The sequence below is a fragment of the Ambystoma mexicanum genome, unplaced genomic scaffold (genome assembly GCF_040938575.1).
Source record: "Ambystoma mexicanum isolate Mex_15411 unplaced genomic scaffold, UKY_AmexF1_1 Mex_scaf4, whole genome shotgun sequence".
In the NCBI taxonomy this organism is placed as follows: Eukaryota; Metazoa; Chordata; class Amphibia; order Caudata; family Ambystomatidae; genus Ambystoma; species Ambystoma mexicanum.
The window spans coordinates 4,443,262-4,458,903 of NW_027182455.1; positions in this window are offsets into that span (position 1 = coordinate 4,443,262).

Sequence of the window (15,642 nt, forward strand, 5' to 3'; positions counted from 1 at the left end):
TTAAATTCTTACAAATCAGAAACATTGAAAAAGATGTGTGCGGAGAGAGGTGTTTCCTCTCAAGGCACGAAATTGGATATGATCCAAAGAATCGTGGCGTGGCAAGAAGCGCAGCTTGACGCTATAACTTCTGAGGACAGTGCGGAAGGAGGTGGGGCTGCTCTCACTGGTAGAACCGACGGTTCTGCCGCTGCACTGATCCACCGCGACCACGAGGACAGGGAGGATGAGATGTCTAATGTTTCCTCTGCCAGTGTAGATGGGGAGGCTATGCTTGAATTCAAGAAGCAAGAGCTGCGGTTTAGGCAGAAGGAGCTTGAATTCAGCATAGCCAAACTAAAAATCGAACAGTCAGAAAAACAGAAAGACAGGGATCACCAGTTGGAACTGGCCAAGCTTCAGGTTGCAAATGGGTCCAAGGGTCCTGGACATGGGTCTGGGGCCTCCTCTCATCCACGGTTGTTAAGACGGATTTCTGAACTCTGTCCTGGTGGCGCAGAAGTTCAGAAGGCCAACCTAATTACTTGGAACAGGGTAACCACTGGACGAGCCAGACCAATCAAGGTAGCGATCGCGGCGGTCAAGACTAGGTCTCAAGAGGGGTGAGGGTGACTGAAAGCCCGCAATGAGCACACAAAGCAAGATCACTTACAAACTACTCCAAACAGTTGTTATATCAAAAATATATACACATTTATTTTAAGGCCTTTAAAACAATGACCGTAGCGAGAAAATCACAATATCAATATTAAGCCAACTCTTACAATATATACAAATACGACAGTCGCAAGCGTTATATGCACGAAATGTGTAGTCCACCTGAAAGGGAAGGAAAACAGGCAGTGCGATAATGCTTTAGACTCAGTTCGCCTTCAGGGGCACCTAACTAGATGGAAGTCCGAGCCCTGTGAACAGTGGAGCCTTGTGCTCAAAGTACCTGCACACGCTGGTGCCAACGGGCAAAAGGAGAAGCTCTTCGGAGGAAGTCAGGCAGTTCGGGTTAGTGCACAACAGAAGAAGAACAGGTTCCGCGACTCAAGCGCAGCCTCCACAGTGAGCAGAAGCAGAGCGCGAGTACGGACAAAAGGGTGCTGTTTTTACACAGCGGGGAAAAGCAATGGGCTACTGCAGGAGGGCGACCAGATCCTAGCTATAGTACTCACCGGTCCCCGATGCAAGCAGACCCAGGCTTCTCCACGTTAGTTTCAGCAGCTGGCAGGTTCAGAAGAGCCGGGAATACCTCGTCGTCGTGTAGAGAAAAAAGACGTCCCAATCGAAGAAACCTGCACAGTTTTGTCACCACAGCAGGGCAACGGAGCGGCTGTGTGTATCTGAGCCAAATGTACACTACTCACTTCAGACTTGGGAACGCCAAGTGTACTAAGCGTGTGAGAGTGACAAGGACTCGAAATACAACACAACCTGGCGGCGGTTACAGAGCAGGTCTCCCGTGTAAGCTGGTCAGTCAACTGGATGGCCCAGAGACGCTTCCGAAGGCTTACTGGCAGGAGATGATGAAGTCGCCGAGAATAGCTGTTCCTGCTATTCCAAAGGTCGAAGCACCAGTACAGGCCTTCTGGTTCGATCAAAGGAGGAAAGGGTTTCACAGGACGACAGCAGTGCAAAGGAGGAGTCCTTCAGCGGGTCACCAGCGATTCCTCGGTCCAGCCTCTTGGTTGCAGGATACTTGGCTCCTGTATTCCTTTGTTCGTGAGAACTCAGGAGATCGACATGGTAGTGGTGTTTCCAGCCCCCTCTTATCCACGGTTCCCTTCGCGCCAAAACGGAGGGGAGCCAATGGGAGATCCGCTCATCAACACACACACCATTCGTGGACCAATCACGGACCACGGTGGTCCCAGGCATTCACACTACCCTAGACTCTCTGGCACCCAGGATGTGTATTGGGACCAGACATCCCAGCCCACACCCTGGAGGCACACAAAAGACATGTAGAAGCCAGCGAAAGCATCTGTGTTTCGCGGGAAAGTACATGCCCAAATAAGGAAGGCCCCGGGTCGCTCGACCTGGGGAAGGTGAAGGGAGCAAGACGGTCAGTGGACAGGACAAAGGAGCCTCGTGGTCTGGCCATTTTGGGAGCCAGGCCACCATTTTGGGTTCAGTGCGAAAAACGCGCTTAAAACGCCAAAAGGAGCTCAAAATACACAAAACGATCGCTGCCACCATTCCAGTCCCTGAATGACTTGCACCGATCAAATACAATCCTAAACGAGTATCTAGGGCCTGTAGAAGGCTAGAGACCCAAGAGAGCTGTAACTTAGCTTACAGTGCCCTCTTGTGTCATGTTGCACTAAAGCCGCAACATGATAAAAGAAACTACGGGAAACAGCGTTCCCCGGTGCTGAATGTCTTAAGGGCATGTCAGTTTCCCCGTAAGAAAAGAGCGAAAGCCCAGAGGAGTGCGGCAGAAGGCTGCACTTCTCTGGCAAAGTCAAGAACAAGGTGAAAAACAACAGCAAAAAGTTTAGGGGTTGCCACATGGAAGGAAAATTACCTACAATTACGAAATCTTTCCTAACACTCGCCCCTCCCAGACTATGGACAGGGGGAACTAATCCACCCCTGGATGAGTCTCTTGTTCAGGTCGGTTAAACATTCTGGACAACCCATCAGCATTGCTATGTTGGACACCTGGCCTATGCTCAATAGTGAAGTCAAAGCCTTGTAGACTTATGGACCACCTAAGCAACTTTGGATTCTCCCCCTTCATGTTCATTAGCCACTTTAACGGCTTATGGTCAGTTTGCACAGTGAAGTGGGTCCCATAGAGGTAGGGCCTCAGCTTCCTTAGGGCCCACACAACAGAGAAACATTCTTTCTCTACCGTGGACCATCTGAGCTCTCTGTCCTTAAGCTGGCGACTAATAAAACCGATAGGGTGTTCCTTACCCTTCTCATCTACTTGTGATAGTACAGCTCCTATCCCAGTGTCAGAGGCGTCCGTCTGCACGATAAAAGGTCTTTGATAATCAGGGGCCCTGAGGACAGGGGCCTGGCACAAGGAGTCTTTTAAGCCATTGAAGGCCTTCTCACACTCGTCGGTCCAAGTTACCTTCTTGGGTTTCTTCGGAGTTGGGAGGGCAGTCAGAGGAGCAGCTATGGTGCCATAGTCTGCCACAAAATTGCGGTAATACCCCGTGAGTCCTAAGAAGGCTCTCACTTGGGTTTGCGTAGTGGGGGTAGGCCAGTCTTGTACTGCTTGTACTTTACTGTGTAGAGGCTGTATCCTCCCTCCACCTACTTCATGTCCAAGGTAAACCACTGAGCCTTGTCCAATCTGGCATTTACTAGCCTTAATGGTCAAGTGGGCTTTCTGAAGAGCCTGGAGCACAATCCCGAGGTGTTTTACATGGTCTTCCTAGGTGGCACTGAAAACTGCTATATCATCCAGATATGCAAGACAGAATTCGTCCAACCCATTCAACACATGATTCACAAGCCTCTGGAAAGTGGCAGGTGCATTCTTCAACCTGAACAGCATTACCCGGAATTGGTAAAGGCCGTCTGGAGTAGAAAATGCTGTCTTCTCCTTGGCATGTTCTGCTAAAGCTATTTGCCAATAGCCAGCAGTGAGGTCAAACGTGCTGAGGTACTTGGAGGCACCCAAAGTATCCACCAGCTCATCTGTTCGAGGCAAGGGGTGTGCATCTGTCTTGGTGACAGCATTCAGAGCCCTGTAATCCACGCAGAACCTCAATTCAGAAGTGCCTGCCTTGGAACCAAAACCACAGGGCTGGACCAAGGACTACTAGAGGGTTCAATCACCCCAAGGTCTAACATTTTGTTGACCTCGGTCTTAATATAAGACCGTACTTTGTCTGAAATCCTGTATCCCCTACTTTTGGTAGGTACACTGTCTCCTGTGTCAATGTTATGTTTGCACCAAGGTGTCAAACCAGGCGACTGTGAAAACAGGGGGGAAAACTGCCTAAGCAAACTTTTCACCTCAGTCTGCTGATCAGAAGTCAGGTGAGGGGCCACTCGGACACCCTCAAAGGAGCTATCTGAAGGACCGCTTTGGAACAGGTCGGGGAGAGGTTCAGACTCCTCTTCCTCAACATCTGAAGCCAGTAGCAGTGCTGCGATTTCGACTCTTGGGACGAAAGCCTTCAGCCTATTTACGTGAAACACTTTTGGAGCCTGTCCAGGCCTTCCAAGGTCCACTAAATAGTTAACCTCACCCAGGGGCTCCACCACTGTGTAAGGGCCTGACCATTTGTCCTGTAAAGCTCGAGGCCTTATGGGATTCATGATCAGGACTTGCTGACCAGGTGTAAAGTTGATGAGGGAATCTTTCTGGTCGTACCAATGTTTCACCAGCGCTTGCCCTGCCTTCAATTTATCACTAGCCAAGCCCTTCAGAAGTACCATCCGTTTTCTGAGCCCTAGCACATAATCAACTACGTTGGTAGTGACAGGGGGAGTGGGCATCTCCCATCCCTCTTTGACGATGGCTAAGGGTCCCCGTACGGGATGACCGAACAGAAGTTCGAAGGGGCTGAAGCCAACACCCTCCTGTGGTACCTCTCGGTAGGCAAACAGTAAGCATGGTAACAGAAGATCCCATTTTCTTCTCTGAGGCTCCTCCAGAGCCCCAATCATGCTCTTTAACGGTCTATTGAAACGTTCCACCAGACCATTGGTCTGGGGGTGGTATGCAGAAGAGAACTTGTAGGTGACCCCACATTCTTTCCACATAGCCTGCATATACTTCGACATAAAGTTGCTGCCACGATCTGACACAACTTCTTTAGGGAAGCCAACCCTAGTAAATATGCCGAGTAAAGCTTTTGCAACTGACTTGGCAGTTACAGTTTTCAATGGGATGGCCTCAGGATACCTGGTTGCATGGTCGACCAGCACCAGGATAAACCTATTGCCCGAGGATGTTTGCGGGTCAAGGGGACCAACGATGTCGATCCCTACCCTTTCAAATGGTACCCCCACAACTGGGAGCGGTACCAACGGAGCTTGGATTGTCGCGCCAACCTTACCAGACAACTGGCAGGAGGTACAACTCCTGCAGTGACTTTCTACTTGCACCCCCATCTTGGGCCAGTAGAAGTGCATGGATAACCTTTGCTTGGTCCTCTTCATACCAAGGTGACCAGCAAGGGGAACTTCATGCACCAACTGCAGGAGGAAGGGCCTAACAGCAAGGGGAACCACCAACCTCCTATGGTCTCCTTCTGTAGACTCTGTGGGCTCGCTATACAGGAGTCCACCTTCCCAATAAATCCTATGCGTCCCAGGAGGTTCATCCTCAAGCTGGGCGCAGGCCTGTCTCCTTAGGCCTTCCAGAGATGGGCACTCACGTTGGCCTTTACTGAATTCGTCCCTATCAGGACCTCCTTCAACTAACAAGTCTTTTAGTTCAGGATGATCGTTGGGGTCAAATACTTCAGGCATCGCCACCTCCTCGTCAGGCCCGGGCGATTGACCAACTTCCTTCACCGCAGTGGTAGGCGAGCTCGGGGGAATATTCTCTTTCCCTCGTCGTGACTTGTTGACTCCTTTCTCCTTGGGTTTCCCCTTTGGCTGGGGCGGCGTATTGGACTTGGCCAATGCTGCCCGTGCTTGAGACCGTGTGTAGGGTCTTTCGGCAGTGTCTCCTACGAGCCCTAAAGCTCTGAGATCATTACCTAACAAGACCTTTCCTGGGACGTTTCTCTGAATGCTCACTGGAATCCTGACTGCTGTACCATTTAAAGTAAGATTTACAGGTATTACTGGAAACATACGGAGGGGGCCGTCAGCCAACTTAGTGGGCATCAGAGTAGCTCTGGCAACTTCCTCTGAGTCTACCAAGGTAGAATCCACTACAGTGCGACTGCACCCACTATCCCTAAGAGCTGGAGTATCCACTCCATTGATCAGCACACTGGCCCTCATTACGACCCTGGCGGAAAGGGAAAAACGATGGCGGAAATGCAATACCGCCATCGAATAGCGCTCGGTGCGACTATGACCCGTCACCGCAAAGTACGAAGCCATTAGCGACACCGTAGTGAACGCCAACGCTAACTGCACTAAGCACGCGCGCGCGCGCCATGCCAAACCGCAAACACCACCATGGTGCAACGGTACGCCAATTCCGACCCTAGCGGACATGTACCTAACGCCATCAGGCATGGCGGAATGGACCATTCCGCCATGGCGAGAAGTCCGGCATCGCGAATCAACCGTAAACGGCCCCACTGAGTGCCTGTACACCGCTCCCTGCCCACAAAGTATAACTCCCTGTAGGTGCAATGAAGTCACAATGCAACCATTGAAATGTACAAAGCACCCATGCATGCCAACGAACAAAAGAAACACAACAGGGGCCAATGGGAGCTGCAGGGCACAGATGGCACGAATACAGAAGCCATCCCAATGGACATGACCACAGTCCCCCCCCCGAAACGCACGCAAACACAGGCACCTGTGACCAGCAACATTCCGAAAATAACAACATTCCACCAGTCCACCTGGCTGACCGCCATCTGTCACACAAAACCCAATCCCCCGCCCCTGAGCATGACAACATCCAAACTGTCATATAGGCAGCCCCCATCCCTGACCTCACGGGCTCAGTAGGCAAACGCGCCCAGCACAGTACCACGCAACTAAACCCCGAAGCAGGAACCCAATGCAGATCTCCTCACAATACATCGCCCCACATATAGGCACATGCCACATCACTTGCAAAGAAAAACGCTACACGGCCCAAATCAGAATAGAAATTTAATGCACAACAAAATCACCAAGCCCATACAGCCATCAGGCCATGAACTCCAAAACACATTTCACCATTGTGGGCTGCATCCGCAAGAAAAGACCAGCCACTACTTGTGTGACGCCCTGTCCCATCATGGTACACAGAGCCACAATCACGTACGAAAAGGCAAAAAGGAAGCGCACACAACCGCAGGGCCGTCCCAATGGGGAGGCACTAGTCCAGCTGAAAGGCCGAAATGTTGCTCCGAGCCACCAGTACTGCGTAAGGGCATGTGGGCCACTGGCGATCGTCCCATAAGATCGTAATGCTGCTCCACCGATTAACACGAAGCAGCAGGTGTCGGGAGTAAAATCCATCTGCAGGAGTGGCATACAGATGGCAGTGGCAAAAGGGGAGGAGATACCTGTCAACCAAAAGAAAAGAACAAGAACAGAATGGCCATCAGAACTACATTCGAACAACTCACTTCAATGAGCACACGAAATCCACAGCCATATGCATGCCAGCCCACTCCAAAGGATCATCAACACCCCAAAGCCACTTGCGACTCATAACCATCTATACCTAGGTGTAAACACCATCACGAACGAGTGTACCTGTGCATGCGTCTGCCAAAACAGAATCCATCAGATGGGAATGTTAACGTGCATGGACACAAGTGTCTGAGGGCGCGTCGAGACAGGGAGGGCTCAACAAGGCCAGATAGACGATGGTCCCACTATGGCAGCCCTGCATCACATAGCGTAGGGGAGGCGGATAGATCCCAAGAAGCCCTGTACATGGCAAACTCTGCACCAAATCACCTGCCCATGCATCCATTCATCATTCCCTCATCCCGGGATCAAAACGCCTGAATTATTACTCACATGACATTAGAAACGTCCATTGAGTCTGTGCGTAATGCAGCCTGCTACATCCACAGTGCCCCAGCCCGTAAATCCAGTGTTGTGAAGTAACATGTATTTGGGAATGGCCGGCCTCATCGCCCAGGTAGCTATTGCGCATCCCAAACTATTCATATCAATCATTGCTCCCTCGCCATGGGCCCTGTCTCAAGGACATAGAACAATAGAACGTTACATTTGCAGTCAGACCTGTGGGCATCTCCTCGCCGCTAGCTGGAAACCGAAAGCGCCGCCCTTCGAATTCCTCATTTGCAACATCACGTCGAAAAGGCATCTGTGGCCGTTTGAAATCACTAATTATTCCATCGAGTGCGGCTGTGTGTGAAAATGGCAACTGCCTTCACCCACAAATGGGACGCCCCGCCCGTCGTTGCAACTCGGTACAGTGATGCATGAGGGCCCACCGTTACTCGAGTACTACGTTCCACTGACCCTTCACAAGTCCGTTCGCGACTGCACAGATAGTATGGGAAACAATGGGACCACAGCAGAATGAACATATCAACCAATCTTACACGCCCATCGGGTACAAATACATGATTGCAATAGCAAGATACCATTACCCGAATTGCAGCGTAGTGCGCGGGACGTGCTCGGCCAAAGGGGAGAGCCGTTTGCACAGGTGGAATCAATCACCACAGGTGGAGGCCATACAGCCTGAAAACACATAAATTGCACAGCCAGTCTCCTCCCACAACCACAGCGAAATGCTACCGGCAGGACTCGCGATGTTGGCCCTGGGGGACCTGATAGCACTGCAAGTGCTCCGACTCCAAGAAGAAGACGAACAACAACTACAACCAGCCGCACGGAGGAGACGCAGGAGGAGGAGGAGGCCAAGGCAGGGCCAGCAAGGCCCAGCAGCACAGCCACTACCACCACGCAGGCAGCCCGCAATCCCACGCCTCCGAGCACATCCGTTCAACCTCACTGATGAGCAGATCCACACCCTCTACCGTCTGGACCGGGACACCATAGCCGCCATTGTGGACATGACACAGGCTGACCTAGTCAGCATGATAGATAGCCCAACCGCAATCCCACCCCTACTGAAGGTGGTGTCTGTACTCCACTTCCTGGCCACAGGCACCTACCAGCACACAGTCGGACAGTTGCATGGCATATCACAGCCACTGTTTTCACGGACAATATTCCAAGTGCTCGATGCCCTCCTGCAGCACGCAGACGACTACATCTCCCTACCACGCTCGGAGCAGGAAATTACGAACACAAAAGTGGGATTCCATGCACTTGCCGGCATACCGGGTTGCATTGGTGCCATCGACTGCACCCATGTTGAATTGGTCGTCCCACATGCCATGGAGGCCCAGTACCGCAACCGAAAACAATTTCATTCCCTGAATGTACAAATGGTGTGTGACTCCAACAGGATCATTACGCATTGTTGTGCCCGATTCCCTGGATCAACCCATGATTCCATGGTCTTGAGGAACTCTACCATACCACGCTACATGGAGCGACACGCAGGGTACAGATCCTGGCTACTCGGTGAGTCTCATCTCATGCATGATGATGTGGGGTATGTGATTTGGCAATGTACTGGCAGGAAGGGGGGGGGGGTGTGCGTACGTATCAATGGCATTCCACATCCTACGTTTATCGTCCACATACAGGTGATGCTGGATATCCACTGAAGAGATGGCTCCTCACACCAGTCCGGAACCCACGGGACCTGCATGAGGAGGACTACAACCATGCCCACTCACGTACCCGTGTAGTCATAGAACAGGCATTCGGCCTACTGAAGACTCGTTTCCGCTGCCTCAGCAGGTCTGGCGGGGCACTCCTGTACCGCCATGAGAAGGTTGCAAAGATGGTCATGGCATGTGTCATGCTCCACAACATGTGCGTACGTAGAAATGTGCCCATGCCCCCTGACGCTGAACTGCAAGCACCGGATGATGGTCATGATGAGGGTGGGGATGTGGCAGCACCTCAAGGAGTCTGCGAGGCACCGGAGGGCCGTGACATCCGTCAGCATCTCATTGATGTATGCTTCTAGCACTCACGCCTGGGGGCTGATACATGGACACGGGACTCGTGGCACTGCGTGTGTCTGGGACATGCACAATATGGACTGTACGCCTATGATGGCCTAGTACACAAAGATCAATGTCCACACATCTCATTGGGTGATCGTGCACTTTTTATGGCATATGTGATATCATGTTGAACACCCTATCGACCCGCCACCCAAGTGAGCCCAACACACCCCCTCCACCCTCCTACCTCCCACCCGAACACCAGTGTCCAAAGATGCTCATTGTCAGTGGCCTGTCGCTATTGCAAGCCCCCTCTGCGGGTATCAGGGGCACCCCTGCCTGTGGAGCGCAGGTTCCTCCCTGATCTACGTTGGGGGCTGCCCTGGACGGAACTTGCAACGGATGATGTGTCTGCCTGCTCACGTCCATGCATGTCCCTAAGGGTTTGCGAGAGCTCAGTGAGCACACGGCGCACTGCGGCAAGTTCGGCACATACGTCTTTGGACGTCGCATGCTGTTCCCCCCTCAGGCTCTCGGTGCTTCTCTCCATTTGGACTCTCAGGCTCTCGGTGCTACTCTCAATTTGTGCCCTTAGCGTCTCTGTACATCTCTCCATTTCTGCCCTAAGTGTCTCTGTTGATGTTTCTATGTCTGCCTTGGTGCCCCCACATTCATCGGCATGGTCCTTGAGGAGTGTGGCCATTTGCTGCTGTTGGACGATTAACTTGTCGAGGGACTGTTGCCTCTGCTGGGCCATGCCCATTTGCGGGGGTGTCACAGAGGGGCTGTTGTCCTCATGTTGCCTTGCCACAGGGCTTGGGGGGGATGGCCAGTCGTCGTCTTGTGGCTGCCCCTGCGTGGTATCCTCATGTTGTACGGGATGGGACAGACAGGGGGATTGGGACAGGTCATGGATGGATCTGACCTCGACATCCCCGTCTTCTGTGTCCGAGCATGCTGCCATCAATGGGGTGTCACCTATGGTGCTGCTGCCACCAGAGGCAGTGCCTTCTGTGGCATCCGTTGGGGGGACCTGTGGTGGTGGTGTTGTGGCCATGCTGGCTGCTGGGGTGCCTGTTGATGTTCCCTCCTCTGTGCTACCACCTGATTTGTGCTGCTGCCGTGTCTTGATGCGTGCAGCTGAGGTGGAGGGTCTCTGGCCGTTGGTCTTGGCCCTCTTTGCAGGTGTGCTGGTAGGGGTGTCCTGTGGCTCGTCGTTTGGATCGGACCCTGTGGTGGAGTAAAGGAGGGCGAGGGTTATTGATGGGTCTGTGGGAATTGGAATGGCATTGTATCACATGCTTTGGGGTGGTACCTGAGGGTGATTTGGGTCGGGTCCTTGGAGGTGCTTTGATTTGTGTGTGGAGTGAGGGTGCAGTTGTTTGGCAGCCTGCAGTTTGGGTGTGCCTGCTGCACGTGTAGTGCGTGTATTAGGGGTTTTTAATTATTTATGTATTTATTGTGGGTTTTAACGTGCGCTATCAGGCCGATGTGTGTGGACCTTATCCTGGACATGTGTTTCTGTTGCACTATGTGGACGCATGGTGCTTCACATGGATGGACTGTGTGGCTTGTTATATCTGGCCCACCTACCTGAATCTTCGGATGTCTGCACTCCTTTCTCCATCCCTCCGACTCCCTCAATGCTCTCCATTCCGATGGTGGAGGCACAGATTTCTTCCCAGGGGGTCAACTTGATGGGTGATTCAGGACCTCCCCCGGTGGCTGTGGCAATGTTGCGGTTGGCAGAGAGTATGCTGCGGACGCGTATCCGCAGGTCGTCCCATCGCTTGCGGCATTGCTGTGGGGTGCGGGGTGCGGTCCCCACCGCACTTACCCGCTGTGCCACCAGAGCCCATATGGCCTTCTTGTTTGCAAGTGCCGTCCTGGTCATTTGCGTGGAGAAGACCACGGCAGCATTCTCCTGGAGGGTCTCTGTTAGCACGGTGAGTTCCTCACGGGAGAAGTGGACCTGCCGCTTGCGGTCGCACGCTTTCTTCGCTGCTTTTCCCATTTTTCTTGGTTTCGCTAGGGTGGTTGACGGGGTGGGGTGTGTCTCAGGGTAGTGTTTTTAGTGGTTGTGTGGTTTTAGTGTATTTATAGGTGTACGCCGGGATGTTTCCCGTTCCGGGCCCGTGTTTTAACTTCCGTTTCCGTATATTTCCGGCCACCGTACTTTGCGGTAGGCGCACACTGCGGTGACCGCTAGGAGGGGTGGCGGTATTGCACCTGGGGCCCCGTACGGCGGCGGTGTGGGCCGTTTTGGGGTCTTTTCCGCCATCGCGGACTTAGCACTTCCGCCATGCCGTGGTGCTCGTGCCCGATGGGTCGGAATGGGCCGCACTTTGCTCCTTCGTGCAATGGCGGAAACGCTATTTACGCTGTGGCGCTCCGGTCAGTCGATTTCCGCAAGGGTCGTAATGAGGGCCACTGTCTTTAAAGTAGTGCTTGGTATTATCCGGAATCCTAGCATAAGCCTCTGCGACTTTAGGCTCCCAGGAACCCAGGGACACTAAAACTACCTCAGCCTCTATCCCGCTGGGAAATGAGTCTGAGGAGAAGGATGCTCCTGTAATCTCTTCTTCCTCGTAGGAGGAGAAGGCCAGATTAGCAGAGTGGACCCCCAAAGGTCTAACCTTACAACGGGGATCCCCCTTCACATGGTCAGTTGATCCACAAGCAAAACACGATCCATTGGGTCTGTTTACATAGGGAGGCTTATTGTAACCAGAGTTCTGTTTCGGAGGCGGACCTCCACTACCCTGCGAGTTCTCTTGTGTCTTACCCTTATTTTTCTTTTTGTGGCCCTTATGAGAAGAAGATTTAGCAGATTCTCCACCCTCCATATCTTTGGACTTTTTCCCTTCCTCCTGCTTACCAGGATGAGTTTTGTCCTTATGGGACACTCGATGTGACACCCATAAGTCTGCTGCAATGGCCAGCTTCTTAGGATCTATCTCCTTCGAATCGGCCAAATGCTGCTTAAGCTCCGGGGAAGAAGAAGCAAAAATGTGTTCCAGCATGACAAGATTTATCATGCCTTCGAAGGTAGAAACCTTATAACCTTCGACCCAGCCAGTTAAGTTTTTCAAGGATTCAGTGACATAAGATACCCAAGTACCACCTTCCTTTTTCTTATACTCTCTGAAACGTTTCAAATATTGGGCCGGAGTCTTCCCAAACTTTAAAATGAGAGTTTGCTTTAACATTGCGAAATCAGCTCGCTCAGCCTTCGACATTTCCATAATGGCACTACAGCCAGAATGGGGCAGTCTGCTGAGTAACCAGGCAATCTTATCAGCATTGTCAACTTGTTGAACTTCGCATGCATACTCAAGCGCATTCAGCCAGTCCATAATGTCATTCCTTTCTTCATACACACTGAGCAGATCTTTCGGAAACCGTGGATGAGAGGAAGCCCCAGACCCATGTCCAGGACCCTTGGACCCATTTGCAAACTGAAGCTTGGCCAGTTCCAACTGGTGATCCCTGTCTTTTTGTTTTTCTGCCTGTTCGATTTTTAGTTTGGCTATGCTGAATTCAAGCTCCTGCTGCCTAAACCGCAGCTCTTGCTTCTTGAATTCAAGCATAGCCTCCCCATCAACACTGGCAGAGGAAACATTAGACATCACATCCTCCCTGTCCTCGTGGTCGCGATGGATCAGTGCAGCGGCAGAACCGTCGGTTCTACCAGTGAGAGCAGCCCCACCACCTTCTGCACTGTCCTCAGAAGTTATAGCGTCAAGCTGCGCTTCTTGCCACGCCACGATTCTTTGGATCATTTCCAATTTAGTGCCTTGAGAGGAAACACCTCTCTCCGCACACATCTTCTTCAATGTTTCTGATTTGGAAGCATTTAAAGTTAACAAGGTATTTGTTTCCATACTGTTAGATAGGACTATGGCCTTTTTAAAGTTATACTACAACAATTCACTACGTGTCCTGGTTGGAATAACCTGAAATGCCCTAGTTCGTGCGCAACACTGGATACCTTCAGTCGTATCCCACCACTGTACACCAATTTGTTAAGACGGATTTCTGAACTCTGTCCTGGTGGCGCAGAAGTTCAGAAGGCCAACCTAATTACTTGGAACAGGGTAACTTCTGGACGAGCCAGACCAATCAAGGTAGCGATCGCGGCGGTCAAGACTAGGTCTCAAGAGGGGTGAGGGTGACTGAAAGCCCGCAATGAGCACACAAAGCAAGATCACTTACAAACTACTCCAAACAGTTGTTATATCAAAAATATATACAAATTTATTTTAAGGCCTTTAAAACAATGACCGTAGCGAGAAAATCACAATATTACAATATTAAGCCAACACATACCATATCAACACAATATATATACAAATACGACAGTCGCAAGCGTTATATGCACGAAATGTGTAGTCCACCTGAAAGGGAAGGAAAACAGGCAGTGCGATAATGCTTTAGACTCAGTTCGCCTTCAGGGGCACCTAACTAGATGGAAGTCCGAGCCCTGCGAAGAGTGGAGCCTTGTGCTCAAAGTACCTGCACACGCTGGTGCCAACGGGCAAAAGGAGAAGCTCTTCGGAGGAAGTCAGGCAGTTCGGGTTAGTGCACAACAGAAGAAGAACAGGTTCCGCGACTCAAGCGCAGCCTCCACAGTGAGCAGAAGCAGAGCGCTAGTACGGACAAAAAGGTGCTGTTTTTACACAGCGGGGAAAAGCAATGGGCTACTGCAGGAGGGCGACCAGATCCTAGCTATACTACTCACCGGTCCCCGATGCAAGCAGACCCAGGCTTCTCCACGTTAGTTTCAGCAGCTGGCAGGTTCAGAAGAGCCGGGAATGCCTTGTCGTCGTGTAGAGAAAAAAGACGTCCCAATCGAAGAAACCTGCACAGTTTTGTCACCACAGCAGGGCAACGGAGCGGCCGTGTTTATCTGAGCCAAATGTACACTACTCACTTCAGACTTGGGAACGCCAAGTGTACTAAGCGTGTGAGAGTGACAAGGACTCGAAATACAACACAACCTGGCGGCGGTTACAGAGCAGGACTCCCGTGTAAGCTGGTCAGTCAACTGGATGGCCCAGAGACGCTTCCGAAGGCTTACTGGCAGGAGATGATGAAGTCGCCGAGAATAGCTGTTCCTGCTATTCCAAAGGTCGAAGCACCAGTACAGGCCTTCTGGTTCGATCAAAGGAGGAAAGGGTTTCACAGGACGACAGCAGTGCAAAGGAGGAGTCCTTCAGCGGGTCACCAGCGATTCCTGCTTGTCATGCTGGAACACATTTTTGCATCTTTTTCCCCGGAGCTTAAGCAGCATTTGGCCTATTCGAAGGAGATAGATCCTAAGAAGCTGGCCATTGCAGCAGACTTATGGGTGTCACATCGAGTGTCCCATAAGGACAAAACTCATCCTGGTAAGCAGGAGGAAGGGAAAAAGTCCAAAGATAAGGAGGGTGGAGAATCTGATAAATCTTCTTCTCAAAAGGGCCACAAAAAGAAAAATAAGGGTAAGACACAAGAGAACTCACAGGGTAGTGGAGGTCAGCCTCCGAAACAGAACTCTGGTTACAATAAGCCTCCCTATGTAAACAGACCCAATGGATCTTGTTTTGCTTGTGGAGCAACTGACCACGTGAAGGGGGATCCCCGGTGTAAGGTTAGACCTTTGGGGGTCCACTCCGCTAATCTGGCCTTCTCCTCCTACGAGGAAGAAGAGATTACAGGAGCATCCTTCTCCTCAGACTCATTTCCCAGCGGGATAGAGGCTGAGGTAGTTTTAGTTTCCCTGGGTTCCTGGGAGCCTAAAGTCGCAGAGGCTTATGCTAGGATTCCAGATAATACCAAGCACTACTTTAAAGACAGTGGCCCTCATTACGACCCTGGCGGAAATCGAAAAACGATGGCGGAAATGGAATACCGCCATCGAATAGCGCTCGGTGCGATTATGACCCGTCACCGTAAAGTACGATGCCATTAGCGACACCGTAGTGAACGCCAACGCTAACTGCACCAAGTA